Raw genomic sequence first — 26,148 nt, 5'->3', positions numbered from 1 at the left:
AAAAAACATTTGCAGTTTCTGTAACTTAGCATTAACTGTTATTAATATGGCAGTCATCTCCCGTCGGGTTTCTGTGGTGTAGTGGCCATCACGTTCGCCTCACACGCGAAAGGTCCCCAGTTCGAAACTGGGCAGAAACAGGGCTTTTGGGATTGCAACAAAAAACATAGCGCATTTCTCGCATGTCAAATTGTGTAAATCTTCTCTTTGTGACTCAACACTGATATCAGAAAGTTAAAAAGTTGGTTGTTTCTTCAAAGTCTCTATCTCCCGATAATTAGCGTGAGTAATTTATTCCAGAAAAATACTTTGTTTCTGGGAAAGTTTACGTGACCCAGACTCACTATTCTTTGGTGATTGAAAGCGTGCTTTCAGTGAAAGCATTGTTTCTGCTCAGTTTTGAACCGAGGACCTTTTGCGTGTTAGGCAAACGTGATAACCACTACACCACAGAAACAACAGAGAATCGATGGATTAATTAATTCATTCATTAATTCATTTATTTATTTATTTCATGCTCCAATATAAAAAACATTTGCAGTTTCTGTAACTTAGCATTAACTGTTATTAATATGGTAGTCATCGCCCGTCGGGTTTCTGTGGTGTAGTGGCTATTACGTTCGCCTCACACGCGAAAGGTCCCCAGTTTGAAACTGGGCAGAAACAGGGCTATTGGGATTGCAACAAAAAACATAACGCACTTGTCGCATGTCAAATTGTGTAAATCTTCTCTTTGTGACTCAACACTGATATCAGAAAGTTCAAAAGTTGGTTGTTTCTTCAAAGTCTCTATCTCCCGATAATTAGCGTGAGTAATTTATTCCAGAAAAATCCCATGTTTCTGGGAAAGTTTACGTGACCCAGACTCACAGTTCTTTGGTGATTGTAAGCGTGCTTTCAGTGAAAACGTTGTTTCTGCTCGGTTTTGAACCGAGGACCTTTTGCGTGTTAGGCAAACGTGATAACCACTCCACCACAGAAACAACAGAGAATCACTGGATTAATGAATTCATTCATTAATTCATTTATTTATTTATTTCATGCTCCAATATAAAAAACATTTGCAGTTTCTGTAACTTAGCATTAACTGTTATTAATATGGCAGTCATCTCCCGTCGGGTTTCTGTGGTGTAGTGGCCATCACGTTCGCCTCACACGCGAAAGGTCCGCAGTTCGAAACTGGGCAGAAACAGGGCTTTTGGGATTGCAACAAAAAACATAACGCATTTGTCGCATGTCAAATTGTGTAAATCTTCTCTTTGTGACTCAACACTGATATCAGAAAGTTCAAAAGTTGGTTGTTTCTTCAAAGTCTCTATCTCCCGATAATTAGCGTGAGTAATTTATTCCAGAAAAATACCTTGTTTCTGGGAAAGTTTACGTGACCCAGACTCACTATTCTTTGGTGATTGAAAGCGTGCTTTCAGTGAAAACATTGTTTCTGCTCAGTTTTGAACCGAGGACCTTTTGCGTGTTAGGCAAACGTGATAACCACTACACCACAGAAACAACAGAGAATCGATGGATTAATTAATTCATTCATTAATTCATTTATTTATTTATTTCATGCTCCAATATAAAAAACATTTGCAGTTTCTGTAACTTAGCATTAACTGTTATTAATATGGTAGTCATCGCCCGTCGGGTTTCTGTGGTGTAGTGGCTATTACGTTCGCCTCACACGCGAAAGGTCCCCAGTTTGAAACTGGGCAGAAACAGGGCTATTGGGATTGCAACAAAAAACATAACGCACTTGTCGCATGTCAAATTGTGTAAATCTTCTCTTTGTGACTCAACACTGATATCAGAAAGTTCAAAAGTTGGTTGTTTCTTCAAAGTCTCTATCTCCCGATAATTAGCGTGAGTAATTTATTCCAGAAAAATACCTTGTTTCTGGGAAAGTTTACGTGACCCAGACTCACTATTCTTTGGTGATTGAAAGCGTGCTTTCAGTGAAAACATTGTTTCTGCTCAGTTTTGAACCGAGGACCTTTTGCGTGTTAGGCAAACGTGATAACCACTACACCACAGAAACAACAGAGAATCGATGGATTAATTAATTCATTCATTAATTCATTTATTTATTTATTTCATGCTCCAATATAAAAAACATTTGCAGTTTCTGTAACTTAGCATTAACTGTTATTAATATGGTAGTCATCGCCCGTCGGGTTTCTGTGGTGTAGTGGCTATTACGTTCGCCTCACACGCGAAAGGTCCCCAGTTTGAAACTGGGCAGAAACAGGGCTATTGGGATTGCAACAAAAAACATAACGCACTTGTCGCATGTCAAATTGTGTAAATCTTCTCTTTGTGACTCAACACTGATATCAGAAAGTTCAAAAGTTGGTTGTTTCTTCAAAGTCTCTATCTCCCGATAATTAGCGTGAGTAATTTATTCCAGAAAAATACCTTGTTTCTGGGAAAGTTTACGTGACCCAGACTCACTATTCTTTGGTGATTGAAAGGGTGCTTTCAGTGAAAACATTGTTTCTGCTCAGTTTTGAACCGAGGACCTTTTGCGTGTTAGGCAAACGTGATAACCACTACACCACAGAAACAACAGAGAATCGATGGATTAATTAATTCATTCATTAATTCATTTATTTATTTATTTCATGCTCCAATATAAAAAACATTTGCAGTTTCTGTAACTTAGCATTAACTGTTATTAATATGGTAGTCATCGCCCGTCGGGTTTCTGTGGTGTAGTGGCTATTACGTTCGCCTCACACGCGAAAGGTCCCCAGTTTGAAACTGGGCAGAAACAGGGCTATTGGGATTGCAACAAAAAACATAACGCACTTGTCGCATGTCAAATTGTGTAAATCTTCTCTTTGTGACTCAACACTGATATCAGAAAGTTCAAAAGTTGGTTGTTTCTTCAAAGTCTCTATCTCCCGATAATTAGCGTGAGTAATTTATTCCAGAAAAATCCCATGTTTCTGGGAAAGTTTACGTGACCCAGACTCACAGTTCTTTGGTGATTGTAAGCGTGCTTTCAGTGAAAACGTTGTTTCTGCTCGGTTTTGAACCGAGGACCTTTTGCGTGTTAGGCAAACGTGATAACCACTCCACCACAGAAACAACAGAGAATCACTGGATTAATGAATTCATTCATTAATTCATTTATTTATTTATTTCATGCTCCAATATAAAAAACATTTGCAGTTTCTGTAACTTAGCATTAACTGTTATTAATATGGCAGTCATCTCCCGTCGGGTTTCTGTGGTGTAGTGGCCATCACGTTCGCCTCACACGCGAAAGGTCCGCAGTTCGAAACTGGGCAGAAACAGGGCTTTTGGGATTGCAACAAAAAACATAACGCATTTGTCGCATGTCAAATTGTGTAAATCTTCTCTTTGTGACTCAACACTGATATCAGAAAGTTCAAAAGTTGGTTGTTTCTTCAAAGTCTCTATCTCCCGATAATTAGCGTGAGTAATTTATTCCAGAAAAATACCTTGTTTCTGGGAAAGTTTACGTGACCCAGACTCACTATTCTTTGGTGATTGAAAGCGTGCTTTCAGTGAAAACATTGTTTCTGCTCGGTTTTGAACCAAGGACCTTTTGCGTGTTAGGCAAACGTGATAACCACTACACCACAGAAACAACAGAGAATCGATGGATTAATTAATTCATTCATTAATTCATTTATTTATTTATTTCATGCTCCAATATAAAAAACATTTGCAGTTTCTGTAACTTAGCATTAACTGTTATTAATATGGCAGTCATCTCCCTTCCGGTTTCTGTGGTGTAGTGGCTATCACGTTCGCCTCACACGCGAAAGGTCCCCAGTTCGAAACTGGGCAGAAACAGGGCTTTTGGGATTGCAACAAAAAACAACGCATTTGTCGCATGTCAAATTGTGTAAATCTTCTCTTTGTGACTCAACACTGATATCAGAAAGTTCAAAAGTTGGTTGTTTCTTCAAAGTCTCTATCTCCCGATAATTAGCGTGAGTAATTTATTCCAGAAAAATCCCATGTTTCTGGGAAAGTTTACGTGACCCAGACTCACAGTTCTTTGGTGATTGTAAGCGTGCTTTCAGTGAAAACGTTGTTTCTGCTCGGTTTTGAACCGAGGACCTTTTGCGTGTTAGGCAAACGTGATAACCACTCCACCACAGAAACAACAGAGAATCACTGGATTAATGAATTCATTCATTAATTCATTTATTTATTTATTTCATGCTCCAATATAAAAAACATTTGCAGTTTCTGTAACTTAGCATTAACTGTTATTAATATGGCAGTCATCTCCCGTCGGGTTTCTGTGGTGTAGTGGCCATCACGTTCGCCTCACACGCGAAAGGTCCGCAGTTCGAAACTGGGCAGAAACAGGGCTTTTGGGATTGCAACAAAAAACATAACGCATTTGTCGCATGTCAAATTGTGTAAATCTTCTCTTTGTGACTCAACACTGATATCAGAAAGTTCAAAAGTTGGTTGTTTCTTCAAAGTCTCTATCTCCCGATAATTAGCGTGAGTAATTTATTCCAGAAAAATACCTTGTTTCTGGGAAAGTTTACGTGACCCAGACTCACTATTCTTTGGTGATTGAAAGCGTGCTTTCAGTGAAAACATTGTTTCTGCTCGGTTTTGAACCAAGGACCTTTTGCGTGTTAGGCAAACGTGATAACCACTACACCACAGAAACAACAGAGAATCGATGGATTAATTAATTCATTCATTAATTCATTTATTTATTTATTTCATGCTCCAATATAAAAAACATTTGCAGTTTCTGTAACTTAGCATTAACTGTTATTAATATGGCAGTCATCTCCCTTCCGGTTTCTGTGGTGTAGTGGCTATCACGTTCGCCTCACACGCGAAAGGTCCCCAGTTCGAAACTGGGCAGAAACAGGGCTTTTGGGATTGCAACAAAAAACAACGCATTTGTCGCATGTCAAATTGTGTAAATCTTCTCTTTGTGACTCAACACTGATATCAGAAAGTTCAAAAGTTGGTTGTTTCTTCAAAGTCTCTATCTCCCGATAATTAGCGTGAGTAATTTATTCCAGAAAAATCCCATGTTTCTGGGAAAGTTTACGTGACCCAGACTCACAGTTCTTTGGTGATTGTAAGCGTGCTTTCAGTGAAAACGTTGTTTCTGCTCGGTTTTGAACCGAGGACCTTTTGCGTGTTAGGCAAACGTGATAACCACTCCACCACAGAAACAACAGAGAATCACTGGATTAATGAATTCATTCATTAATTCATTTATTTATTTATTTCATGCTCTAATATAAAAAACATTTGCAGTTTCTGTAACTTAGCATTAACTGTTATTAATATGGCAGTCATCTCCCGTCGGGTTTCTGTGGTGTAGTGGCCATCACGTTCGCCTCACACGCGAAAGGTCCCCAGTTCGAAACTGGGCAGAAACAGGGCTTTTGGGATTGCAACAAAAAACATAGCGCATTTCTCGCATGTCAAATTGTGTAAATCTTCTCTTTGTGACTCAACACTGATATCAGAAAGTTCAAAAGTTGGTTGTTTCTTCAAAGTCTCTATCTCCCGATAATTAGCGTGAGTAATTTATTCCAGAAAAATACCTTGTTTCTGGGAAAGTTTACGTGACCCAGACTCACTATTCTTTGGTGATTGAAAGCGTGCTTTCAGTGAAAACATTGTTTCTGCTCAGTTTTGAACCGAGGACCTTTTGCGTGTTAGGCAAACGTGATAACCACTACACCACAGAAACAACAGAGAATCGATGGATTAATTAATTCATTCATTAATTCATTTATTTATTTATTTCATGCTCCAATATAAAAAACATTTGCAGTTTCTGTAACTTAGCATTAACTGTTATTAATATGGTAGTCATCGCCCGTCGGGTTTCTGTGGTGTAGTGGCTATTACGTTCGCCTCACACGCGAAAGGTCCCCAGTTTGAAACTGGGCAGAAACAGGGCTATTGGGATTGCAACAAAAAACATAACGCACTTGTCGCATGTCAAATTGTGTAAATCTTCTCTTTGTGACTCAACACTGATATCAGAAAGTTCAAAAGTTGGTTGTTTCTTCAAAGTCTCTATCTCCCGATAATTAGCGTGAGTAATTTATTCCAGAAAAATACCTTGTTTCTGGGAAAGTTTACGTGACCCAGACTCACTATTCTTTGGTGATTGAAAGCGTGCTTTCAGTGAAAACATTGTTTCTGCTCAGTTTTGAACCGAGGACCTTTTGCGTGTTAGGCAAACGTGATAACCACTACACCACAGAAACAACAGAGAATCGATGGATTAATTAATTCATTCATTAATTCATTTATTTATTTATTTCATGCTCCAATATAAAAAACATTTGCAGTTTCTGTAACTTAGCATTAACTGTTATTAATATGGTAGTCATCGCCCGTCGGGTTTCTGTGGTGTAGTGGCTATTACGTTCGCCTCACACGCGAAAGGTCCCCAGTTTGAAACTGGGCAGAAACAGGGCTATTGGGATTGCAACAAAAAACATAACGCACTTGTCGCATGTCAAATTGTGTAAATCTTCTCTTTGTGACTCAACACTGATATCAGAAAGTTCAAAAGTTGGTTGTTTCTTCAAAGTCTCTATCTCCCGATAATTAGCGTGAGTAATTTATTCCAGAAAAATCCCATGTTTCTGGGAAAGTTTACGTGACCCAGACTCACAGTTCTTTGGTGATTGTAAGCGTGCTTTCAGTGAAAACGTTGTTTCTGCTCGGTTTTGAACCGAGGACCTTTTGCGTGTTAGGCAAACGTGATAACCACTCCACCACAGAAACAACAGAGAATCACTGGATTAATGAATTCATTCATTAATTCATTTATTTATTTATTTCATGCTCCAATATAAAAAACATTTGCAGTTTCTGTAACTTAGCATTAACTGTTATTAATATGGCAGTCATCTCCCGTCGGGTTTCTGTGGTGTAGTGGCCATCACGTTCGCCTCACACGCGAAAGGTCCCCAGTTCGAAACTGGGCAGAAACAGGGCTTTTGGGATTGCAACAAAAAACATAACGCATTTGTCGCATGTCAAATTGTGTAAATCTTCTCTTTGTGACTCAACACTGATATCAGAAAGTTCAAAAGTTGGTTGTTTCTTCAAAGTCTCTATCTCCCGATAATTAGCGTGAGTAATTTATTCCAGAAAAATACCTTGTTTCTGGGAAAGTTTACGTGACCCAGACTCACTATTCTTTGGTGATTGAAAGCGTGCTTTCAGTGAAAACATTGTTTCTGCTCGGTTTTGAACCGAGGACCTTTTGCGTGTTAGGCAAACGTGATAACCACTACACCACAGAAACAACAGAGAATCGATGGATTAATTAATTCATTCATTAATTCATTTATTTATTTATTTCATGCTCCAATATAAAAAACATTTGCAGTTTCTGTAACTTAGCATTAACTGTTATTAATATGGCAGTCACCTCCCTTCCGGTTTCTGTGGTGTAGTGGCTATCACGTTCGCCTCACACGCGAAAGGTCCCCAGTTCGAAACTGGGCAGAAACAGGGCTTTTGGGATTGCAACAAAAAACAACGCATTTGTCGCATGTCAAATTGTGTAAATCTTCTCTTTGTGACTCAACACTGATATCAGAAAGTTCAAAAGTTGGTTGTTTCTTCAAAGTCTCTATCTCCCGATAATTAGCGTGAGTAATTTATTCCAGAAAAATCCCATGTTTCTGGGAAAGTTTACGTGACCCAGACTCACAGTTCTTTGGTGATTGTAAGCGTGCTTTCAGTGAAAACGTTGTTTCTGCTCGGTTTTGAACCGAGGACCTTTTGCGTGTTAGGCAAACGTGATAACCACTCCACCACAGAAACAACAGAGAATCACTGGATTAATGAATTCATTCATTAATTCATTTATTTATTTATTTCATGCTCCAATATAAAAAACATTTGCAGTTTCTGTAACTTAGCATTAACTGTTATTAATATGGCAGTCATCTCCCGTCGGGTTTCTGTGGTGTAGTGGCCATCACGTTCGCCTCACACGCGAAAGGTCCCCAGTTCGAAACTGGGCAGAAACAGGGCTTTTGGGATTGCAACAAAAAACATAGCGCATTTCTCGCATGTCAAATTGTGTAAATCTTCTCTTTGTGACTCAACACTGATATCAGAAAGTTCAAAAGTTGGTTGTTTCTTCAAAGTCTCTATCTCCCGATAATTAGCGTGAGTAATTTATTCCAGAAAAATACCTTGTTTCTGGGAAAGTTTACGTGACCCAGACTCACTATTCTTTGGTGATTGAAAGCGTGCTTTCAGTGAAAGCATTGTTTCTGCTCGGTTTTGAACCAAGGACCTTTTGCGTGTTTGGCAAACGTGATGACCACTACACCACAGAAACAACAGAGAATCTATGGATTAATTAATTCATTCATTAATTCATTTATTTATTTATTTCATGCTCCTATATAAAAAACATTTGCAGTTTCTGTAACTTAGCATTAACTGTTATTAATATGGCAGTCATCTGCCGTCGGGTTTCTGTGGTGTAGTGGCCATCACGTTCGCCTCACACGCGAAAGGTCCCCAGTTCGAAACTGGGCAGAAACAGGGCTTTTGGGATTGCAACAAAAAACATAACGCATTTGTCGCATGTCAAATTGTGTAAATCTTCTCTTTGTGACTCAACACTGATATCAGAAAGTTCAAAAGTTGGTTGTTTCTTCAAAGTCTCTATCTCCCGATAATTAGCGTGAGTAATTTATTCCAGAAAAATCCCATGTTTCTGGGAAAGTTTACGTGACCCAGACTCACAGTTCTTTGGTGATTGTAAGCGTGCTTTCAGTGAAAACGTTGTTTCTGCTCGGTTTTGAACCGAGGACCTTTTGCGTGTTAGGCAAACGTGATAACCACTCCACCACAGAAACAACAGAGAATCACTGGATTAATGAATTCATTCATTAATTCATTTATTTATTTATTTCATGCTCCAATATAAAAAACATTTGCAGTTTCTGTAACTTAGCATTAACTGTTATTAATATGGCAGTCATCTCCCGTCGGGTTTCTGTGGTGTAGTGGCCATCACGTTCGCCTCACACGCGAAAGGTCCCCAGTTCGAAACTGGGCAGAAACAGGGCTTTTGGGATTGCAACAAAAAACATAGCGCATTTCTCGCATGTCAAATTGTGTAAATCTTCTCTTTGTGACTCAACACTGATATCAGAAAGTTCAAAAGTTGGTTGTTTCTTCAAAGTCTCTATCTCCCGATAATTAGCGTGAGTAATTTATTCCAGAAAAATACCTTGTTTCTGGGAAAGTTTACGTGACCCAGACTCACTATTCTTTGGTGATTGAAAGCGTGCTTTCAGTGAAAGCATTGTTTCTGCTCGGTTTTGAACCAAGGACCTTTTGCGTGTTTGGCAAACGTGATGACCACTACACCACAGAAACAACAGAGAATCTATGGATTAATTAATTCATTCATTAATTCATTTATTTATTTATTTCATGCTCCTATATAAAAAACATTTGCAGTTTCTGTAACTTAGCATTAACTGTTATTAATATGGCAGTCATCTGCCGTCGGGTTTCTGTGGTGTAGTGGCCATCACGTTCGCCTCACACGCGAAAGGTCCCCAGTTCGAAACTGGGCAGAAACAGGGCTTTTGGGATTGCAACAAAAAACATAACGCATTTGTCGCATGTCAAATTGTGTAAATCTTCTCTTTGTGACTCAACACTGATATCAGAAAGTTCAAAAGTTGGTTGTTTCTTCAAAGTCTCTATCTCCCGATAATTAGCGTGAGTAATTTATTCCAGAAAAATCCCATGTTTCTGGGAAAGTTTACGTGACCCAGACTCACAGTTCTTTGGTGATTGTAAGCGTGCTTTCAGTGAAAACGTTGTTTCTGCTCGGTTTTGAACCGAGGACCTTTTGCGTGTTAGGCAAACGTGATAACCACTCCACCACAGAAACAACAGAGAATCACTGGATTAATGAATTCATTCATTAATTCATTTATTTATTTATTTCATGCTCCAATATAAAAAACATTTGCAGTTTCTGTAACTTAGCATTAACTGTTATTAATATGGCAGTCATCTCCCGTCGGGTTTCTGTGGTGTAGTGGCCATCACGTTCGCCTCACACGCGAAAGGTCCCCAGTTCGAAACTGGGCAGAAACAGGGCTTTTGGGATTGCAACAAAAAACATAACGCATTTGTCGCATGTCAAATTGTGTAAATCTTCTCTTTGTGACTCAACACTGATATCAGAAAGTTCAAAAGTTGGTTGTTTCTTCAAAGTCTCTATCTCCCGATAATTAGCGTGAGTAATTTATTCCAGAAAAATACCTTGTTTCTGGGAAAGTTTACGTGACCCAGACTCACTATTCTTTGGTGATTGAAAGCGTGCTTTCAGTGAAAACATTGTTTCTGCTCGGTTTTGAACCGAGGACCTTTTGCGTGTTAGGCAAACGTGATAACCACTACACCACAGAAACAACAGAGAATCGATGGATTAATTAATTCATTCATTAATTCATTTATTTATTTATTTCATGCTCCAATATAAAAAACATTTGCAGTTTCTGTAACTTAGCATTAACTGTTATTAATATGGCAGTCACCTCCCTTCCGGTTTCTGTGGTGTAGTGGCTATCACGTTCGCCTCACACGCGAAAGGTCCCCAGTTCGAAACTGGGCAGAAACAGGGCTTTTGGGATTGCAACAAAAAACAACGCATTTGTCGCATGTCAAATTGTGTAAATCTTCTCTTTGTGACTCAACACTGATATCAGAAAGTTCAAAAGTTGGTTGTTTCTTCAAAGTCTCTATCTCCCGATAATTAGCGTGAGTAATTTATTCCAGAAAAATCCCATGTTTCTGGGAAAGTTTACGTGACCCAGACTCACAGTTCTTTGGTGATTGTAAGCGTGCTTTCAGTGAAAACGTTGTTTCTGCTCGGTTTTGAACCGAGGACCTTTTGCGTGTTAGGCAAACGTGATAACCACTCCACCACAGAAACAACAGAGAATCACTGGATTAATGAATTCATTCATTAATTCATTTATTTATTTATTTCATGCTCCAATATAAAAAACATTTGCAGTTTCTGTAACTTAGCATTAACTGTTATTAATATGGCAGTCATCTCCCGTCGGGTTTCTGTGGTGTAGTGGCCATCACGTTCGCCTCACACGCGAAAGGTCCCCAGTTCGAAACTGGGCAGAAACAGGGCTTTTGGGATTGCAACAAAAAACATAACGCACTTGTCGCATGTCAAATTGTGTAAATCTTCTCTTTGTGACTCAACACTGATATCAGAAAGTTCAAAAGTTGGTTGTTTCTTCAAAGTCTCTATCTCCCGATAATTAGCGTGAGTAATTTATTCCAGAAAAATACCTTGTTTCTGGGAAAGTTTACGTGACCCAGACTCACTATTCTTTGGTGATTGAAAGCGTGCTTTCAGTGAAAACATTGTTTCTGCTCAGTTTTGAACCGAGGACCTTTTGCGTGTTAGGCAAACGTGATAACCACTACACCACAGAAACAACAGAGAATCGATGGATTAATTCATTCATTCATTAATTCATTTATTTATTTATTTCATGCTCCAATATAAAAAACATTTGCAGTTTCTGTAACTTAGCATTAACTGTTATTAATATGGTAGTCATCGCCCGTCGGGTTTCTGTGGTGTAGTGGCTATTACGTTCGCCTCACACGCGAAAGGTCCCCAGTTTGAAACTGGGCAGAAACAGGGCTATTGGGATTGCAACAAAAAACATAACGCACTTGTCGCATGTCAAATTGTGTAAATCTTCTCTTTGTGACTCAACACTGATATCAGAAAGTTCAAAAGTTGGTTGTTTCTTCAAAGTCTCTATCTCCCGATAATTAGCGTGAGTAATTTATTCCAGAAAAATACCTTGTTTCTGGGAAAGTTTACGTGACCCAGACTCACTATTCTTTGGTGATTGAAAGCGTGCTTTCAGTGAAAACATTGTTTCTGCTCAGTTTTGAACCGAGGACCTTTTGCGTGTTAGGCAAACGTGATAACCACTACACCACAGAAACAACAGAGAATCGATGGATTAATTAATTCATTCATTAATTCATTTATTTATTTATTTCATGCTCCAATATAAAAAACATTTGCAGTTTCTGTAACTTAGCATTAACTGTTATTAATATGGTAGTCATCGCCCGTCGGGTTTCTGTGGTGTAGTGGCTATTACGTTCGCCTCACACGCGAAAGGTCCCCAGTTTGAAACTGGGCAGAAACAGGGCTATTGGGATTGCAACAAAAAACATAACGCACTTGTCGCATGTCAAATTGTGTAAATCTTCTCTTTGTGACTCAACACTGATATCAGAAAGTTCAAAAGTTGGTTGTTTCTTCAAAGTCTCTATCTCCCGATAATTAGCGTGAGTAATTTATTCCAGAAAAATCCCATGTTTCTGGGAAAGTTTACGTGACCCAGACTCACAGTTCTTTGGTGATTGTAAGCGTGCTTTCAGTGAAAACGTTGTTTCTGCTCGGTTTTGAACCGAGGACCTTTTGCGTGTTAGGCAAACGTGATAACCACTCCACCACAGAAACAACAGAGAATCACTGGATTAATGAATTCATTCATTAATTCATTTATTTATTTATTTCATGCTCCAATATAAAAAACATTTGCAGTTTCTGTAACTTAGCATTAACTGTTATTAATATGGCAGTCATCTCCCGTCGGGTTTCTGTGGTGTAGTGGCCATCACGTTCGCCTCACACGCGAAAGGTCCCCAGTTCGAAACTGGGCAGAAACAGGGCTTTTGGGATTGCAACAAAAAACATAACGCATTTGTCGCATGTCAAATTGTGTAAATCTTCTCTTTGTGACTCAACACTGATATCAGAAAGTTCAAAAGTTGGTTGTTTCTTCAAAGTCTCTATCTCCCGATAATTAGCGTGAGTAATTTATTCCAGAAAAATACCTTGTTTCTGGGAAAGTTTACGTGACCCAGACTCACTATTCTTTGGTGATTGAAAGCGTGCTTTCAGTGAAAACATTGTTTCTGCTCGGTTTTGAACCGAGGACCTTTTGCGTGTTAGGCAAACGTGATAACCACTACACCACAGAAACAACAGAGAATCGATGGATTAATTAATTCATTCATTAATTCATTTATTTATTTATTTCATGCTCCAATATAAAAAACATTTGCAGTTTCTGTAACTTAGCATTAACTGTTATTAATATGGCAGTCACCTCCCTTCCGGTTTCTGTGGTGTAGTGGCTATCACGTTCGCCTCACACGCGAAAGGTCCCCAGTTCGAAACTGGGCAGAAACAGGGCTTTTGGGATTGCAACAAAAAACAACGCATTTGTCGCATGTCAAATTGTGTAAATCTTCTCTTTGTGACTCAACACTGATATCAGAAAGTTCAAAAGTTGGTTGTTTCTTCAAAGTCTCTATCTCCCGATAATTAGCGTGAGTAATTTATTCCAGAAAAATCCCATGTTTCTGGGAAAGTTTACGTGACCCAGACTCACAGTTCTTTGGTGATTGTAAGCGTGCTTTCAGTGAAAACGTTGTTTCTGCTCGGTTTTGAACCGAGGACCTTTTGCGTGTTAGGCAAACGTGATAACCACTCCACCACAGAAACAACAGAGAATCACTGGATTAATGAATTCATTCATTAATTCATTTATTTATTTATTTCATGCTCCAATATAAAAAACATTTGCAGTTTCTGTAACTTAGCATTAACTGTTATTAATATGGCAGTCATCTCCCGTCGGGTTTCTGTGGTGTAGTGGCCATCACGTTCGCCTCACACGCGAAAGGTCCCCAGTTCGAAACTGGGCAGAAACAGGGCTTTTGGGATTGCAACAAAAAACATAGCGCATTTCTCGCATGTCAAATTGTGTAAATCTTCTCTTTGTGACTCAACACTGATATCAGAAAGTTCAAAAGTTGGTTGTTTCTTCAAAGTCTCTATCTCCCGATAATTAGCGTGAGTAATTTATTCCAGAAAAATACCTTGTTTCTGGGAAAGTTTACGTGACCCAGACTCACTATTCTTTGGTGATTGAAAGCGTGCTTTCAGTGAAAGCATTGTTTCTGCTCGGTTTTGAACCAAGGACCTTTTGCGTGTTTGGCAAACGTGATGACCACTACACCACAGAAACAACAGAGAATCTATGGATTAATTAATTCATTCATTAATTCATTTATTTATTTATTTCATGCTCCTATATAAAAAACATTTGCAGTTTCTGTAACTTAGCATTAACTGTTATTAATATGGCAGTCATCTGCCGTCGGGTTTCTGTGGTGTAGTGGCCATCACGTTCGCCTCACACGCGAAAGGTCCCCAGTTCGAAACTGGGCAGAAACAGGGCTTTTGGGATTGCAACAAAAAACATAACGCATTTGTCGCATGTCAAATTGTGTAAATCTTCTCTTTGTGACTCAACACTGATATCAGAAAGTTCAAAAGTTGGTTGTTTCTTCAAAGTCTCTATCTCCCGATAATTAGCGTGAGTAATTTATTCCAGAAAAATCCCATGTTTCTGGGAAAGTTTACGTGACCCAGACTCACAGTTCTTTGGTGATTGTAAGCGTGCTTTCAGTGAAAACGTTGTTTCTGCTCGGTTTTGAACCGAGGACCTTTTGCGTGTTAGGCAAACGTGATAACCACTCCACCACAGAAACAACAGAGAATCACTGGATTAATGAATTCATTCATTAATTCATTTATTTATTTATTTCATGCTCCAATATAAAAAACATTTGCAGTTTCTGTAACTTAGCATTAACTGTTATTAATATGGCAGTCATCTCCCGTCGGGTTTCTGTGGTGTAGTGGCCATCACGTTCGCCTCACACGCGAAAGGTCCCCAGTTCGAAACTGGGCAGAAACAGGGCTTTTGGGATTGCAACAAAAAACATAACGCATTTGTCGCATGTCAAATTGTGTAAATCTTCTCTTTGTGACTCAACACTGATATCAGAAAGTTCAAAAGTTGGTTGTTTCTTCAAAGTCTCTATCTCCCGATAATTAGCGTGAGTAATTTATTCCAGAAAAATACCTTGTTTCTGGGAAAGTTTACGTGACCCAGACTCACTATTCTTTGGTGATTGAAAGCGTGCTTTCAGTGAAAACATTGTTTCTGCTCGGTTTTGAACCGAGGACCTTTTGCGTGTTAGGCAAACGTGATAACCACTACACCACAGAAACAACAGAGAATCGATGGATTAATTAATTCATTCATTAATTCATTTATTTATTTATTTCATGCTCCAATATAAAAAACATTTGCAGTTTCTGTAACTTAGCATTAACTGTTATTAATATGGCAGTCACCTCCCTTCCGGTTTCTGTGGTGTAGTGGCTATCACGTTCGCCTCACACGCGAAAGGTCCCCAGTTCGAAACTGGGCAGAAACAGGGCTTTTGGGATTGCAACAAAAAACAACGCATTTGTCGCATGTCAAATTGTGTAAATCTTCTCTTTGTGACTCAACACTGATATCAGAAAGTTCAAAAGTTGGTTGTTTCTTCAAAGTCTCTATCTCCCGATAATTAGCGTGAGTAATTTATTCCAGAAAAATCCCATGTTTCTGGGAAAGTTTACGTGACCCAGACTCACAGTTCTTTGGTGATTGTAAGCGTGCTTTCAGTGAAAACGTTGTTTCTGCTCGGTTTTGAACCGAGGACCTTTTGCGTGTTAGGCAAACGTGATAACCACTCCACCACAGAAACAACAGAGAATCACTGGATTAATGAATTCATTCATTAATTCATTTATTTATTTATTTCATGCTCCAATATAAAAAACATTTGCAGTTTCTGTAACTTAGCATTAACTGTTATTAATATGGCAGTCATCTCCCGTCGGGTTTCTGTGGTGTAGTGGCCATCACGTTCGCCTCACACGCGAAAGGTCCCCAGTTCGAAACTGGGCAGAAACAGGGCTTTTGGGATTGCAACAAAAAACATAACGCATTTCTCGCATGTCAAATTGTGTAAATCTTCTCTTTGTGACTCAACACTGATATCAGAAAGTTCAAAAGTTGGTTGTTTCTTCAAAGTCTCTATCTCCCGATAATTAGCGTGAGTAATTTATTCCAGAAAAATACCTTGTTTCTGGGAAAGTTTACGTGACCCAGACTCACTATTCTTTGGTGATTGAAAGCGTGCTTTCAGTGAAAACATTGTTTCTGCTCAGTTTTGAACCGAGGACCTTTTGCGTGTTAGGCAAACGTGATAACCACTACACCACAGAAACAACAGAGAATCGATTGATTAATTAATTCATTCATTAATTCATTTATTTATTTATTTCATGCTCCTATATAAAAAACATTTGCAGTTTCTGTAACTTAGCATTAACTGTTATTAATATGGCAGTCATCGCCCGTCGGGTTTCTGTGGTGTAGTGGCTATTACGTTCGCCTCACACGCGATAGGTCCCCAGTTTGAAACTGGGCAGAAACAGGGCTATTGGGATTGCAACAAAAAACATAACGCACTTGTCGCATGTCAAATTGTGTAAATCTTCTCTTTGTGACTCAACACTGATATCAGAAAGTTCAAAAGTTGGTTGTTTCTTCAAAGTCTCTATCTCCCGATAATTAGCGTGAGTAATTTATTCCAGAAAAATCCCATGTTTCTGGGAAAGTTTACGTGACCCAGACTCACAGTTCTTTGGTGATTGTAAGCGTGCTTTCAGTGAAAACGTTGTTTCTGCTCGGTTTTGAACCGAGGACCTTTTGCGTGTTAGGCAAACGTGATAACCACTCCACCACAGAAACAACAGAGAATCACTGGATTAATGAATTCATTCATTAATTCATTTATTTATTTATTTCATGCTCCAATATAAAAAACATTTGCAGTTTCTGTAACTTAGCATTAACTGTTATTAATATGGCAGTCATCTCCCGTCGGGTTTCTGTGGTGTAGTGGCCATCACGTTCGCCTCACACGCGAAAGGTCCCCAGTTCGAAACTGGGCAGAAACAGGGCTTTTGGGATTGCAACAAAAAACATAGCGCATTTCTCGCATGTCAAATTGTGTAAATCTTCTCTTTGTGACTCAACACTGATATCAGAAAGTTCAAAAGTTGGTTGTTTCTTCAAAGTCTCTATCTCCCGATAATTAGCGTGAGTAATTTATTCCAGAAAAATACCTTGTTTCTGGGAAAGTTTACGTGACCCAGACTCACTATTCTTTGGTGATTGAAAGCGTGCTTTCAGTGAAAACATTGTTTCTGCTCGGTTTTGAACCTAGGACCTTTTGCGTGTTAGGCAAACGTGATAACCACTACACCACAGAAACAACAGAGAATCGATGGATTAATTAATTAATTCATTAATTCATTTATTTATTTATTTCATGCTCCAATATAAAAAACATTTGCAGTTTCTGTAACTTAGCATTAACTGTTATTAATATGGCAGTCATCTCCCTTCGGGTTTCTGTGGTGTAGTGGCTATCACGTTCGCCTCACACGCGAAAGGTCCCCAGTTCGAAACTGGGCAGAAACAGGGCTTTTGGGATTGCAACAAAAAACAACGCATTTGTCGCATGTCAAATTGTGTAAATCTTCTCTTTGTGACTCAACACTGATATCAGAAAGTTCAAAAGTTGGTTGTTTCTTCAAAGTCTCTATCTCCCGATAATTAGCGTGAGTAATTTATTCCAGAAAAATACCTTGTTTCTGGGAAAGTTTACATGACCCGGCTCACAATTCTTTGGTTATTGTAAGTGTGCTTTCAGTGAAAACGTTGTTTCTGCTCGGTTTCGAACCGAAGACCTTTTGCGTGTCAGGCAAACGTGATGACCACTACACCACAGAAACAACAGAGAATCTATGGATTAATTAATTCATTCATTAATTCATTTATTTATTTATTTATTTCATGCTCCTATATAAAAAACATTTGCAGTTTCTGTAACTTAGCATTAACTGTTATTAATATGGCAGACATCTCCCGTCGGGTTTCTGTGGTGTAGTGGCCATCACGTTCGCCTCACACGCGAAAGGTCCCCAGTTCGAAACTGGGCAGAAACAGGGCTTTTGGGATTGCAACAAAAAACATAACGCATTTGTCGCATGTCAAATTGTGTAAATCTTCTCTTTGTGACTCAACACTGATATCAGAAAGTTCACAAGTTGGTTGTTTCTTCAAAGTCTCTATCTCCCGATAATTAGCGTGAGTAATTTATTCCAGAAAAATACCTTGTTTCTGGGAAAGTTTACGTGACCCAGACTCACTATTCTTTGGTGATTGAAAGCGTGCTTTCAGTGAAAGCATTGTTTCTGCTCGGTTTTGAACCAAGGACCTTTTGCGTGTTTGGCAAACGTGATGACCACTACACCACAGAAACAACAGCGAATCTATGGATTAATTAATTCATTCATTAATTCATTTATTTATTTATTTCATGCTCCTATATAAAAAACATTTGCAGTTTCTGTAACTTAGCATTAACTGTTATTAATATGGCAGTCATCTGCCGTCGGGTTTCTGTGGTGTAGTGGCCATCACGTTCGCCTCACACGCGAAAGGTCCCCAGTTCGAAACTGGGCAGAAACAGGGCTTTTGGGATTGCAACAAAAAACATAACGCATTTGTCGCATGTCAAATTGTGTAAATCTTCTCTTTGTGACTCAACACTGATATCAGAAAGTTCAAAAGTTGGTTGTTTCTTCAAAGTCTCTATCTCCCGATAATTAGCGTGAGTAATTTATTCCAGAAAAATACCTTGTTTCTGGGAAAGTTTACGTGACCCAGACTCACTATTCTTTGGTGATTGAAAGCGTGCTTTCAGTGAAAGCATTGTTTCTGCTCGGTTTTGAACCAAGGACCTTTTGCGTGTTTGGCAAACGTGATGACCACTACACCACAGAAACAACAGAGAATCTATGGATTAATTAATTCATTCATTAATTCATTTATTTATTTATTTCATGCTCCTATATAAAAAACATTTGCAGTTTCTGTAACTTAGCATTAACTGTTATTAATATGGCAGTCATCTGCCGTCGGGTTTCTGTGGTGTAGTGGCCATCACGTTCGCCTCACACGCGAAAGGTCCCCAGTTCGAAACTGGGCAGAAACAGGGCTTTTGGGATTGCAACAAAAAACATAACGCATTTGTCGCATGTCAAATTGTGTAAATCTTCTCTTTGTGACTCAACACTGATATCAGAAAGTTCACAAGTTGGTTGTTTCTTCAAAGTCTCTATCTCCCGATAATTAGCGTGAGTAATTTATTCCAGAAAAATACCTTGTTTCTGGGAAAGTTTACGTGACCCAGACTCACTATTCTTTGGTGATTGAAAGCGTGCTTTCAGTGAAAGCATTGTTTCTGCTCGGTTTTGAACCAAGGACCTTTTGCGTGTTTGGCAAACGTGATGACCACTACACCACAGAAACAACAGCGAATCTATGGATTAATTAATTCATTCATTAATTCATTTATTTATTTATTTCATGCTCCTATATAAAAAACATTTGCAGTTTCTGTAACTTAGCATTAACTGTTATTAATATGGCAGTCATCTGCCGTCGGGTTTCTGTGGTGTAGTGGCCATCACGTTCGCCTCACACGCGAAAGGTCCCCAGTTCGAAACTGGGCAGAAACAGGGCTTTTGGGATTGCAACAAAAAACATAACGCATTTGTCGCATGTCAAATTGTGTAAATCTTCTCTTTGTGACTCAACACTGATATCAGAAAGTTCAAAAGTTGGTTGTTTCTTCAAAGTCTCTATCTCCCGATAATTAGCGTGAGTAATTTATTCCAGAAAAATACCTTGTTTCTGGGAAAGTTTACGTGACCCAGACTCACTATTCTTTGGTGATTGAAAGCGTGCTTTCAGTGAAAGCATTGTTTCTGCTCGGTTTTGAACCAAGGACCTTTTGCGTGTTTGGCAAACGTGATGACCACTACACCACAGAAACAACAGAGAATCTATGGATTAATTAATTCATTCATTAATTCATTTATTTATTTATTTCATGCTCCTATATAAAAAACATTTGCAGTTTCTGTAACTTAGCATTAACTGTTATTAATATGGCAGTCATCTGCCGTCGGGTTTCTGTGGTGTAGTGGCCATCACGTTCGCCTCACACGCGAAAGGTCCCCAGTTCGAAACTGGGCAGAAACAGGGCTTTTGGGATTGCAACAAAAAACATAACGCATTTGTCGCATGTCAAATTGTGTAAATCTTCTCTTTGTGACTCAACACTGATATCAGAAAGTTCAAAAGTTGGTTGTTTCTTCAAAGTCTCTATCTCCCGATAATTAGCGTGAGTAATTTATTCCAGAAAAATACCTTGTTTCTGGGAAAGTTTACGTGACCCAGACTCACAGTTCTTTGGTGATTGTAAGCGTGCTTTCAGTGAAAACGTTGTTTCTGCTCGGTTTTGAACCGAGGACCTTTTGCGTGTTAGGCAAACGTGATAACCACTACACCACAGAAACAACAGAGAATCACTGGATTAATGAATTCATTCATTAATTTATTAATTTATTTATTTCATGCTCCAATATAAAAAACATTTGCAGTTTCTGTAACTTAGCATTAACTGTTATTAATATGGCAGTCATCTCCCGTCGGGTTTCTGTGGTGTAGTGGCCATCACGTTCGCCTCACACGCGAATGGTCCCCAGTTCGAAACTTGGCAGAAACAGGGCTTTTGGGATTGCCACAAAAAACATAACGCATTTGTCGCATGTCAAATTGTGTAAATCTTCTCTTTGTGACTCAACACTGATATCAGAAAGTTCAAAAGTTGGTTGTTTCTTCAAAGTCTCTATCTCCCGATAATTAGCGTGAGTAATTTATTCCAGAAAAATACCTTGTTTCTGGGAAAGTTTACGTGACCCAGACTCACTATTCTTTGGTGATTGAAAGCGTGCTTTCAGTGAAAACATTGTTTCTGCTCGGTTTTGAACGAAGACCTTTTGCGTGTTAGGCAAACGTGATAACCACTACACCACAGAAACAACAGAGAATCGATGGATTAATTAATTCATTCATTAATTCATTTATTTATTTATTTCATGCTCCAATATAAAAAACATTTGCAGTTTCTGTAACTTAGCATTAACTGTTATTAATATGGCAGTCATCTCCCTTCGGGTTTCTGTGGTGTAGTGGCTATCACGTTCGCCTCACACGCGAAAGGTCCCCAGTTCGAAACTGGGCAGAAACAGGGCTTTTGGGATTGCAACAAAAAACAAGGCATTTGTCGCATGTCAAATTGTGTAAATCTTCTCTTTGTGACTCAACACTGATATCAGAAAGTTCAAAAGTTGGTTGTTTCTTCAAAGTCTCTATCTCCCGATAATTAGCGTGAGTAATTTATTCCAGAAAAATACCTTGTTTCTGGGAAAGTTTACGTGACCCGGCTCACAATTCTTTGGTTATTGTAAGTGTGCTTTCAGTGAAAACGTTGTTTCTGCTCGGTTTCGAACCGAAGACCTTTTGCGTGTCAGGCAAACGTGATGACCACTACACCACAGAAACAACAGAGAATCTATGGATTAATTAATTCATTCATTAATTCATTTATTTATTTATTTCATGCTCCTATATAAAAAACATTTGCAGTTTCTGTAACTTAGCATTAACTGTTATTAATATGGCAGTCATCTCCCGTCGGGTTTCGGTGGTGTAGTGGCCATCACGTTCGCCTCACACGCGAAAGGTCTCCAGTTCGAAACTGGGCAGAAACAGGGCTTTTGGGATTGCAACAAAAAACATAACGCATTTGTCGCATGTCAAATTGTGTAAATCTTCTCTTTGTGACTCAACACTGATATCAGAAAGTTCACAAGTTGGTTGTTTCTTCAAAGTCTCTATCTCCCGATAATTAGCGTGAGTAATTTATTCCAGAAAAATACCTTGTTTCTGGGAAAGTTTACGTGACCCAGACTCACAGTTCTTTGGTGATTGTAAGCGTGCTTTCAGTGAAAACGTTGTTTCTGCTCGGTTTTGAACCGAGGACCTTTTGCGTGTTAGGCAAACGTGATAACCACTACACCACAGAAACAACAGAGAATCACTGGATTAATGAATTCATTCATTAATTTATTAATTTATTTATTTCATGCTCCAATATAAAAAACATTTGCAGTTTCTGTAACTTAGCATTAACTGTTATTAATATGGCAGTCATCTCCCGTCGGGTTTCTGTGGTGTAGTGGCCATCACGTTCGCCTCACACGCGAATGGTCCCCAGTTCGAAACTGGGCAGAAACAGGGCTTTTGGGATTGCAACAAAAAACATAACGCATTTGTCGCATGTCAAATTGTGTAAATCTTCTCTTTGTGACTCAACACTGATATCAGAAAGTTCAAAAGTTGGTTGTTTCTTCAAAGTCTCTATCTCCCGATAATTAGCGTGAGTAATTTATTCCAGAAAAATACCTTGTTTCTGGGAAAGTTTACGTGACCCAGACTCACTATTCTTTGGTGATTGAAAGCGTGCTTTCAGTGAAAACATTGTTTCTGCTCGGTTTTGAACCGAAGACCTTTTGCGTGTTAGGCAAACGTGATAACCACTACACCACAGAAACAACAGAGAATCGATGGATTAATTAATTCATTCATTAATTCATTTATTTATTTATTTCATGCTCCAATATAAAAAACATTTGCAGTTTCTGTAACTTAGCATTAACTGTTATTAATATGGCAGTCATCTCCCTTTGGGTTTCTGTGGTGTAGTGGCTATCACGTTCGCCTCACACGCGACAGGTCCCCAGTTCGAAACTGGGCAGAAACAGGGCTTTTGGGATTGCAACAAAAAACAAGGCATTTGTCGCATGTCAAATTGTGTAAATCTTCTCTTTGTGACTCAACACTGATATCAGAAAGTTCAAAAGTTGGTTGTTTCTTCAAAGTCTCTATCTCCCGATAATTAGCGTGAGTAATTTATTCCAGAAAAATACCTTGTTTCTGGGAAAGTTTACGTGACCCGGCTCACAATTCTTTGGTTATTGAAAGTGTGCTTTCAGTGAAAACGTTGTTTCTGCTCGGTTTCGAACTGAAGACCTTTTGCGTGTCAGGCAAACGTGATGACCACTACACCACAGAAACAACAGAGAATCTATGGATTAATTAATTCATTCATTAATTCATTTATTTATTTATTTCATGCTCCTATATAAAAAACATTTGCAGTTTCTGTAACTTAGCATTAACTGTTATTAATATGGCAGTCATCTCCCGTCGGGTTTCGGTGGTGTAGTGGCCATCACGTTCGCCTCACACGCGAAAGGTCTCCAGTTCGAAACTGGGCAGAAACAGGGCTTTTGGGATTGCAACAAAAAACATAACGCATTTGTCGCATGTCAAATTGTGTAAATCTTCTCTTTGTGACTCAACACTGATATCAGAAAGTTCACAAGTTGGTTGTTTCTTCAAAGTCTCTATCTCCCGATAATTAGCGTGAGTAATTTATTCCAGAAAAATACCTTGTTTCTGGGAAAGTTTACGTGACCCAGACTCACAGTTCTTTGGTGATTGTAAGCGTGCTTTCAGTGAAAACGTTGTTTCTGCTCGGTTTTGAACCCAGGACCTTTTGCGTGTTAGGCAAACGTGATAACCACTACACCACAGAAACAACAGAGAATCACTGGATTAATGAATTCATTCATTAATTTATTAATTTATTTATTTCATGCTCCAATATAAAAAACATTTGCAGTTTCTGTAACTTAGCATTAACTGTTATTAATATGGCAGTCATCTCCCGTCGGGTTTCTGTGGTGTAGTTGCCATCACGTTCGCCTCACACGCGAAAGGTCCCCAGTTCGAAACTGGGCAGAAACAGGGCTTTTGGGATTGCAACAAAAAACATAACGCATTTGTCGCATGTCAAATTGTGTAAATCTTCTCTTTGTGACTCAACACTGATATCAGAAAGTTCAAAAGTTGGTTGTTTCTTCAAAGTCTCTATCTCCCGATAATTAGCGTGAGTAATTTATTCCAGAAAAATACCTTGTTTCTGGGAAAGTTTACGTGACCCAGACTCACTATTCTTTGGTGATTGAAAGCGTGCTTTCAGTGAAAACATTGTTTCTGCTCGGTTTTGAACCGAAGACCTTTTGCGTGTTAGGCAAACGTGATAACCACTACACCACAGAAACAACAGAGAATCGATGGATTAATTAATTCATTCATTAATTCATTAATTTATTTATTTCATGCTCCAATATAAAAAACATTTGCAGTTTCTGTAACTTAGCATTAACTGTTATTAATATGGTAGTCATCTCCCGTCGGGTTTCTGTGGTGTAGTGGCCATCACGTTCGCCTCACACGCGAAAGGTCCCCAGTTCGAAACTGGGCAGAAACAGGGCTTTTGGGATTGCAACAAAAAACAAGGCATTTGTCGCATGTCAAATTGTGTAAATCTTCTCTTTGTGACTCAACACTGATATCAGAAAGTTCAAAAGTTGGTTGTTTCTTCAAAGTCTCTATCTCCCGATAATTAGCGTGAGTAATTTATTCCAGAAAAATACCTTGTTTCTGGGAAAGTTTACGTGACCCGGCTCACAATTCTTTGGTTATTGTAAGTGTGCTTTCAGTGAAAACGTTGTTTCTGCTCGGTTTCGAACCGAAGACCTTTTGCGTGTCAGGCAAACGTGATGACCACTACACCACAGAAACAACAGAGAATCTATGGATTAATTAATTCATTCATTAATTCATTTATTTATTTATTTCATGCTCCTATATAAAAAACATTTGCAGTTTCTGTAACTTAGCATTAACTGTTATTAATATGGCAGTCATCTCCCGTCGGGTTTCGGTGGTGTAGTGGCCATCACGTTCGCCTCACACGCGAAAAGTCCCCAGTTCGAAACTGGGCAGAAACAGGGCTTTTGGGATTGCAACAAAAAACATAACGCATTTGTCGCATGTCAAATTGTGTAAATCTTCTCTTTGTGACTCAACACTGATATCAGAAAGTTCACAAGTTGGTTGTTTCTTCAAAGTCTCTATCTCCCGATAATTAGCGTGAGTAATTTATTCCAGAAAAATACCTTGTTTCTGGGAAAGTTTACGTGACCCGGCTCACAATTCTTTGGTTACTGTAAGTGTGCTTTCAGTGAAAACGTTGTTTCTGCTCGGTTTCGAACCGAAGACCTTTTGCGTGTCAGGCAAACGTGATGACCACTACACCACAGAAACAACAGAGAATCTATGGATTAATTAATTCATTCATTAATTCATTTATTTATTTATTTCATGCTCCTATATAAAAAACATTTGCAGTTTCTGTAACTTAGCATTAACTGTTATTAATATGGCAGTCATCTCCCGTCGGGTTTCGGTGGTGTAGTGGCCATCACGTTCGCCTCACACGCGAAAAGTCCCCAGTTCGAAACTGGGCAGAAACAGGGCTTTTGGGATTGCAACAAAAAACATAACGCATTTGTCGCATGTCAAATTGTGTAAATCTTCTCTTTGTGACTCAACACTGATATCAGAAAGTTCAAAAGTTGGTTGTTTCTTCAAAGTCTCTATCTCCCGATAATTAGCGTGAGTAATTTATTCCAGAAAAATACCTTGTTTCTGGGAAAGTTTACGTGACCCAGACTCACTATTCTTTGGTGATTGAAAGCGTGCTTTCAGTGAAAACATTGTTTCTGCTCGGTTTTGAACCGAGGACCTTTCGCGCGGAAGCCGCGGATAGTTAAGCTTAACTTTCCTTAACTTTTCCCATTCATTCTCAACGGAAGTTCTTATCACTTCGGATGCGATATATTCTTGGCCGCACGTTGATATCGCGGCGCTGTTCCGAGAAAAACCATTGACGTCCTTACAGCGCGGATTCCTTAACTTTTCCCATTCATTTTCAACGGAAGTTCTTATCCATGGGGTCCTTTTGGTAAGTCTTATTTAGATAATTATTTTGGCATTAACGGGTCCTCGAATGATATTCATGTTGTTGAGGTATTCCCGATGTATTATTGCTATTTTGAATGTTCCAATTGTTCGTTTTTTTATGTGGGAAAATTACAGGTAAATGGGATAATGTCTCTGCATGTCTGCTTCTCAACGTCGTAGCCAGCTACATTAACATGCTATCACATTACGGTTTTAAAATATCACCGTCATTAATAGTATTGACAATTTGTATACACGTTTGATTCGTGAAGGTTTAGACATAAAATGTATT

The 26,148-nt window shown here is 38.8% G+C and overlaps 34 non-coding genes across 34 annotated transcripts; 29 read left to right on the top strand and 5 right to left on the bottom strand.

Annotated features, from left to right (window-relative positions):
• The first annotated feature begins 67 nt into the window (after positions 1-67).
• Positions 68-140, top strand: trnav-cac (transfer RNA valine (anticodon CAC)). Its single transcript has one exon. It is a non-coding gene; the product is annotated as a tRNA-Val (tRNA).
• Positions 141-3,749: 3,609 nt separating this feature from the next.
• trnav-cac (transfer RNA valine (anticodon CAC)) lies at positions 3,750-3,822 on the top strand. Its single transcript has one exon. It is a non-coding gene; the product is annotated as a tRNA-Val (tRNA).
• A 977-nt stretch (positions 3,823-4,799) lies between these two features.
• trnav-cac (transfer RNA valine (anticodon CAC)) lies at positions 4,800-4,872 on the top strand. The gene has a single exon. It is a non-coding gene; the product is annotated as a tRNA-Val (tRNA).
• A 451-nt stretch (positions 4,873-5,323) lies between these two features.
• On the top strand, positions 5,324-5,396 carry trnav-cac (transfer RNA valine (anticodon CAC)). Its single transcript has one exon. It is a non-coding gene; the product is annotated as a tRNA-Val (tRNA).
• Positions 5,397-6,901: 1,505 nt separating this feature from the next.
• Positions 6,902-6,974, top strand: trnav-cac (transfer RNA valine (anticodon CAC)). Its single transcript has one exon. It is a non-coding gene; the product is annotated as a tRNA-Val (tRNA).
• A 453-nt stretch (positions 6,975-7,427) lies between these two features.
• trnav-cac (transfer RNA valine (anticodon CAC)) lies at positions 7,428-7,500 on the top strand. Its single transcript has one exon. It is a non-coding gene; the product is annotated as a tRNA-Val (tRNA).
• Positions 7,501-7,951: 451 nt separating this feature from the next.
• trnav-cac (transfer RNA valine (anticodon CAC)) lies at positions 7,952-8,024 on the top strand. The gene has a single exon. It is a non-coding gene; the product is annotated as a tRNA-Val (tRNA).
• A 453-nt stretch (positions 8,025-8,477) lies between these two features.
• trnav-cac (transfer RNA valine (anticodon CAC)) lies at positions 8,478-8,550 on the top strand. The gene has a single exon. It is a non-coding gene; the product is annotated as a tRNA-Val (tRNA).
• Positions 8,551-9,003: 453 nt separating this feature from the next.
• Positions 9,004-9,076, top strand: trnav-cac (transfer RNA valine (anticodon CAC)). The gene has a single exon. It is a non-coding gene; the product is annotated as a tRNA-Val (tRNA).
• Positions 9,077-9,529: 453 nt separating this feature from the next.
• Positions 9,530-9,602, top strand: trnav-cac (transfer RNA valine (anticodon CAC)). Its single transcript has one exon. It is a non-coding gene; the product is annotated as a tRNA-Val (tRNA).
• Positions 9,603-10,055: 453 nt separating this feature from the next.
• trnav-cac (transfer RNA valine (anticodon CAC)) lies at positions 10,056-10,128 on the top strand. The gene has a single exon. It is a non-coding gene; the product is annotated as a tRNA-Val (tRNA).
• Positions 10,129-10,581: 453 nt separating this feature from the next.
• Positions 10,582-10,654, top strand: trnav-cac (transfer RNA valine (anticodon CAC)). The gene has a single exon. It is a non-coding gene; the product is annotated as a tRNA-Val (tRNA).
• A 451-nt stretch (positions 10,655-11,105) lies between these two features.
• On the top strand, positions 11,106-11,178 carry trnav-cac (transfer RNA valine (anticodon CAC)). The gene has a single exon. It is a non-coding gene; the product is annotated as a tRNA-Val (tRNA).
• A 1,505-nt stretch (positions 11,179-12,683) lies between these two features.
• trnav-cac (transfer RNA valine (anticodon CAC)) lies at positions 12,684-12,756 on the top strand. The gene has a single exon. It is a non-coding gene; the product is annotated as a tRNA-Val (tRNA).
• A 453-nt stretch (positions 12,757-13,209) lies between these two features.
• trnav-cac (transfer RNA valine (anticodon CAC)) lies at positions 13,210-13,282 on the top strand. The gene has a single exon. It is a non-coding gene; the product is annotated as a tRNA-Val (tRNA).
• Positions 13,283-13,733: 451 nt separating this feature from the next.
• Positions 13,734-13,806, top strand: trnav-cac (transfer RNA valine (anticodon CAC)). The gene has a single exon. It is a non-coding gene; the product is annotated as a tRNA-Val (tRNA).
• A 453-nt stretch (positions 13,807-14,259) lies between these two features.
• trnav-cac (transfer RNA valine (anticodon CAC)) lies at positions 14,260-14,332 on the top strand. Its single transcript has one exon. It is a non-coding gene; the product is annotated as a tRNA-Val (tRNA).
• Positions 14,333-14,785: 453 nt separating this feature from the next.
• trnav-cac (transfer RNA valine (anticodon CAC)) lies at positions 14,786-14,858 on the top strand. The gene has a single exon. It is a non-coding gene; the product is annotated as a tRNA-Val (tRNA).
• A 453-nt stretch (positions 14,859-15,311) lies between these two features.
• trnav-cac (transfer RNA valine (anticodon CAC)) lies at positions 15,312-15,384 on the top strand. Its single transcript has one exon. It is a non-coding gene; the product is annotated as a tRNA-Val (tRNA).
• Positions 15,385-15,835: 451 nt separating this feature from the next.
• Positions 15,836-15,908, top strand: trnav-cac (transfer RNA valine (anticodon CAC)). Its single transcript has one exon. It is a non-coding gene; the product is annotated as a tRNA-Val (tRNA).
• Positions 15,909-16,887: 979 nt separating this feature from the next.
• Positions 16,888-16,960, top strand: trnav-cac (transfer RNA valine (anticodon CAC)). Its single transcript has one exon. It is a non-coding gene; the product is annotated as a tRNA-Val (tRNA).
• A 453-nt stretch (positions 16,961-17,413) lies between these two features.
• Positions 17,414-17,486, top strand: trnav-cac (transfer RNA valine (anticodon CAC)). The gene has a single exon. It is a non-coding gene; the product is annotated as a tRNA-Val (tRNA).
• A 241-nt stretch (positions 17,487-17,727) lies between these two features.
• trnav-gac (transfer RNA valine (anticodon GAC)) lies at positions 17,728-17,800 on the bottom strand. The gene has a single exon. It is a non-coding gene; the product is annotated as a tRNA-Val (tRNA).
• A 140-nt stretch (positions 17,801-17,940) lies between these two features.
• Positions 17,941-18,013, top strand: trnav-cac (transfer RNA valine (anticodon CAC)). The gene has a single exon. It is a non-coding gene; the product is annotated as a tRNA-Val (tRNA).
• A 453-nt stretch (positions 18,014-18,466) lies between these two features.
• On the top strand, positions 18,467-18,539 carry trnav-cac (transfer RNA valine (anticodon CAC)). Its single transcript has one exon. It is a non-coding gene; the product is annotated as a tRNA-Val (tRNA).
• Positions 18,540-18,992: 453 nt separating this feature from the next.
• On the top strand, positions 18,993-19,065 carry trnav-cac (transfer RNA valine (anticodon CAC)). Its single transcript has one exon. It is a non-coding gene; the product is annotated as a tRNA-Val (tRNA).
• Positions 19,066-19,518: 453 nt separating this feature from the next.
• trnav-cac (transfer RNA valine (anticodon CAC)) lies at positions 19,519-19,591 on the top strand. Its single transcript has one exon. It is a non-coding gene; the product is annotated as a tRNA-Val (tRNA).
• A 453-nt stretch (positions 19,592-20,044) lies between these two features.
• Positions 20,045-20,117, top strand: trnav-cac (transfer RNA valine (anticodon CAC)). The gene has a single exon. It is a non-coding gene; the product is annotated as a tRNA-Val (tRNA).
• A 978-nt stretch (positions 20,118-21,095) lies between these two features.
• trnav-cac (transfer RNA valine (anticodon CAC)) lies at positions 21,096-21,168 on the top strand. Its single transcript has one exon. It is a non-coding gene; the product is annotated as a tRNA-Val (tRNA).
• A 241-nt stretch (positions 21,169-21,409) lies between these two features.
• Positions 21,410-21,482, bottom strand: trnav-gac (transfer RNA valine (anticodon GAC)). Its single transcript has one exon. It is a non-coding gene; the product is annotated as a tRNA-Val (tRNA).
• Positions 21,483-22,984: 1,502 nt separating this feature from the next.
• Positions 22,985-23,057, bottom strand: trnav-gac (transfer RNA valine (anticodon GAC)). Its single transcript has one exon. It is a non-coding gene; the product is annotated as a tRNA-Val (tRNA).
• Positions 23,058-24,245: 1,188 nt separating this feature from the next.
• On the top strand, positions 24,246-24,318 carry trnav-cac (transfer RNA valine (anticodon CAC)). Its single transcript has one exon. It is a non-coding gene; the product is annotated as a tRNA-Val (tRNA).
• A 241-nt stretch (positions 24,319-24,559) lies between these two features.
• trnav-gac (transfer RNA valine (anticodon GAC)) lies at positions 24,560-24,632 on the bottom strand. The gene has a single exon. It is a non-coding gene; the product is annotated as a tRNA-Val (tRNA).
• A 452-nt stretch (positions 24,633-25,084) lies between these two features.
• Positions 25,085-25,157, bottom strand: trnav-gac (transfer RNA valine (anticodon GAC)). The gene has a single exon. It is a non-coding gene; the product is annotated as a tRNA-Val (tRNA).
• Between the last annotated feature and the right edge of the window lie 991 nt (positions 25,158-26,148).

The sequence above is a fragment of the Conger conger genome, chromosome 12 (genome assembly GCF_963514075.1).
Source record: "Conger conger chromosome 12, fConCon1.1, whole genome shotgun sequence".
Classification (NCBI taxonomy): Eukaryota; Metazoa; Chordata; class Actinopteri; order Anguilliformes; family Congridae; genus Conger; species Conger conger.
The sequence above is the reverse complement of the archived record's forward strand: the minus strand, read 5'-3'. Positions and strand labels throughout refer to the sequence as shown.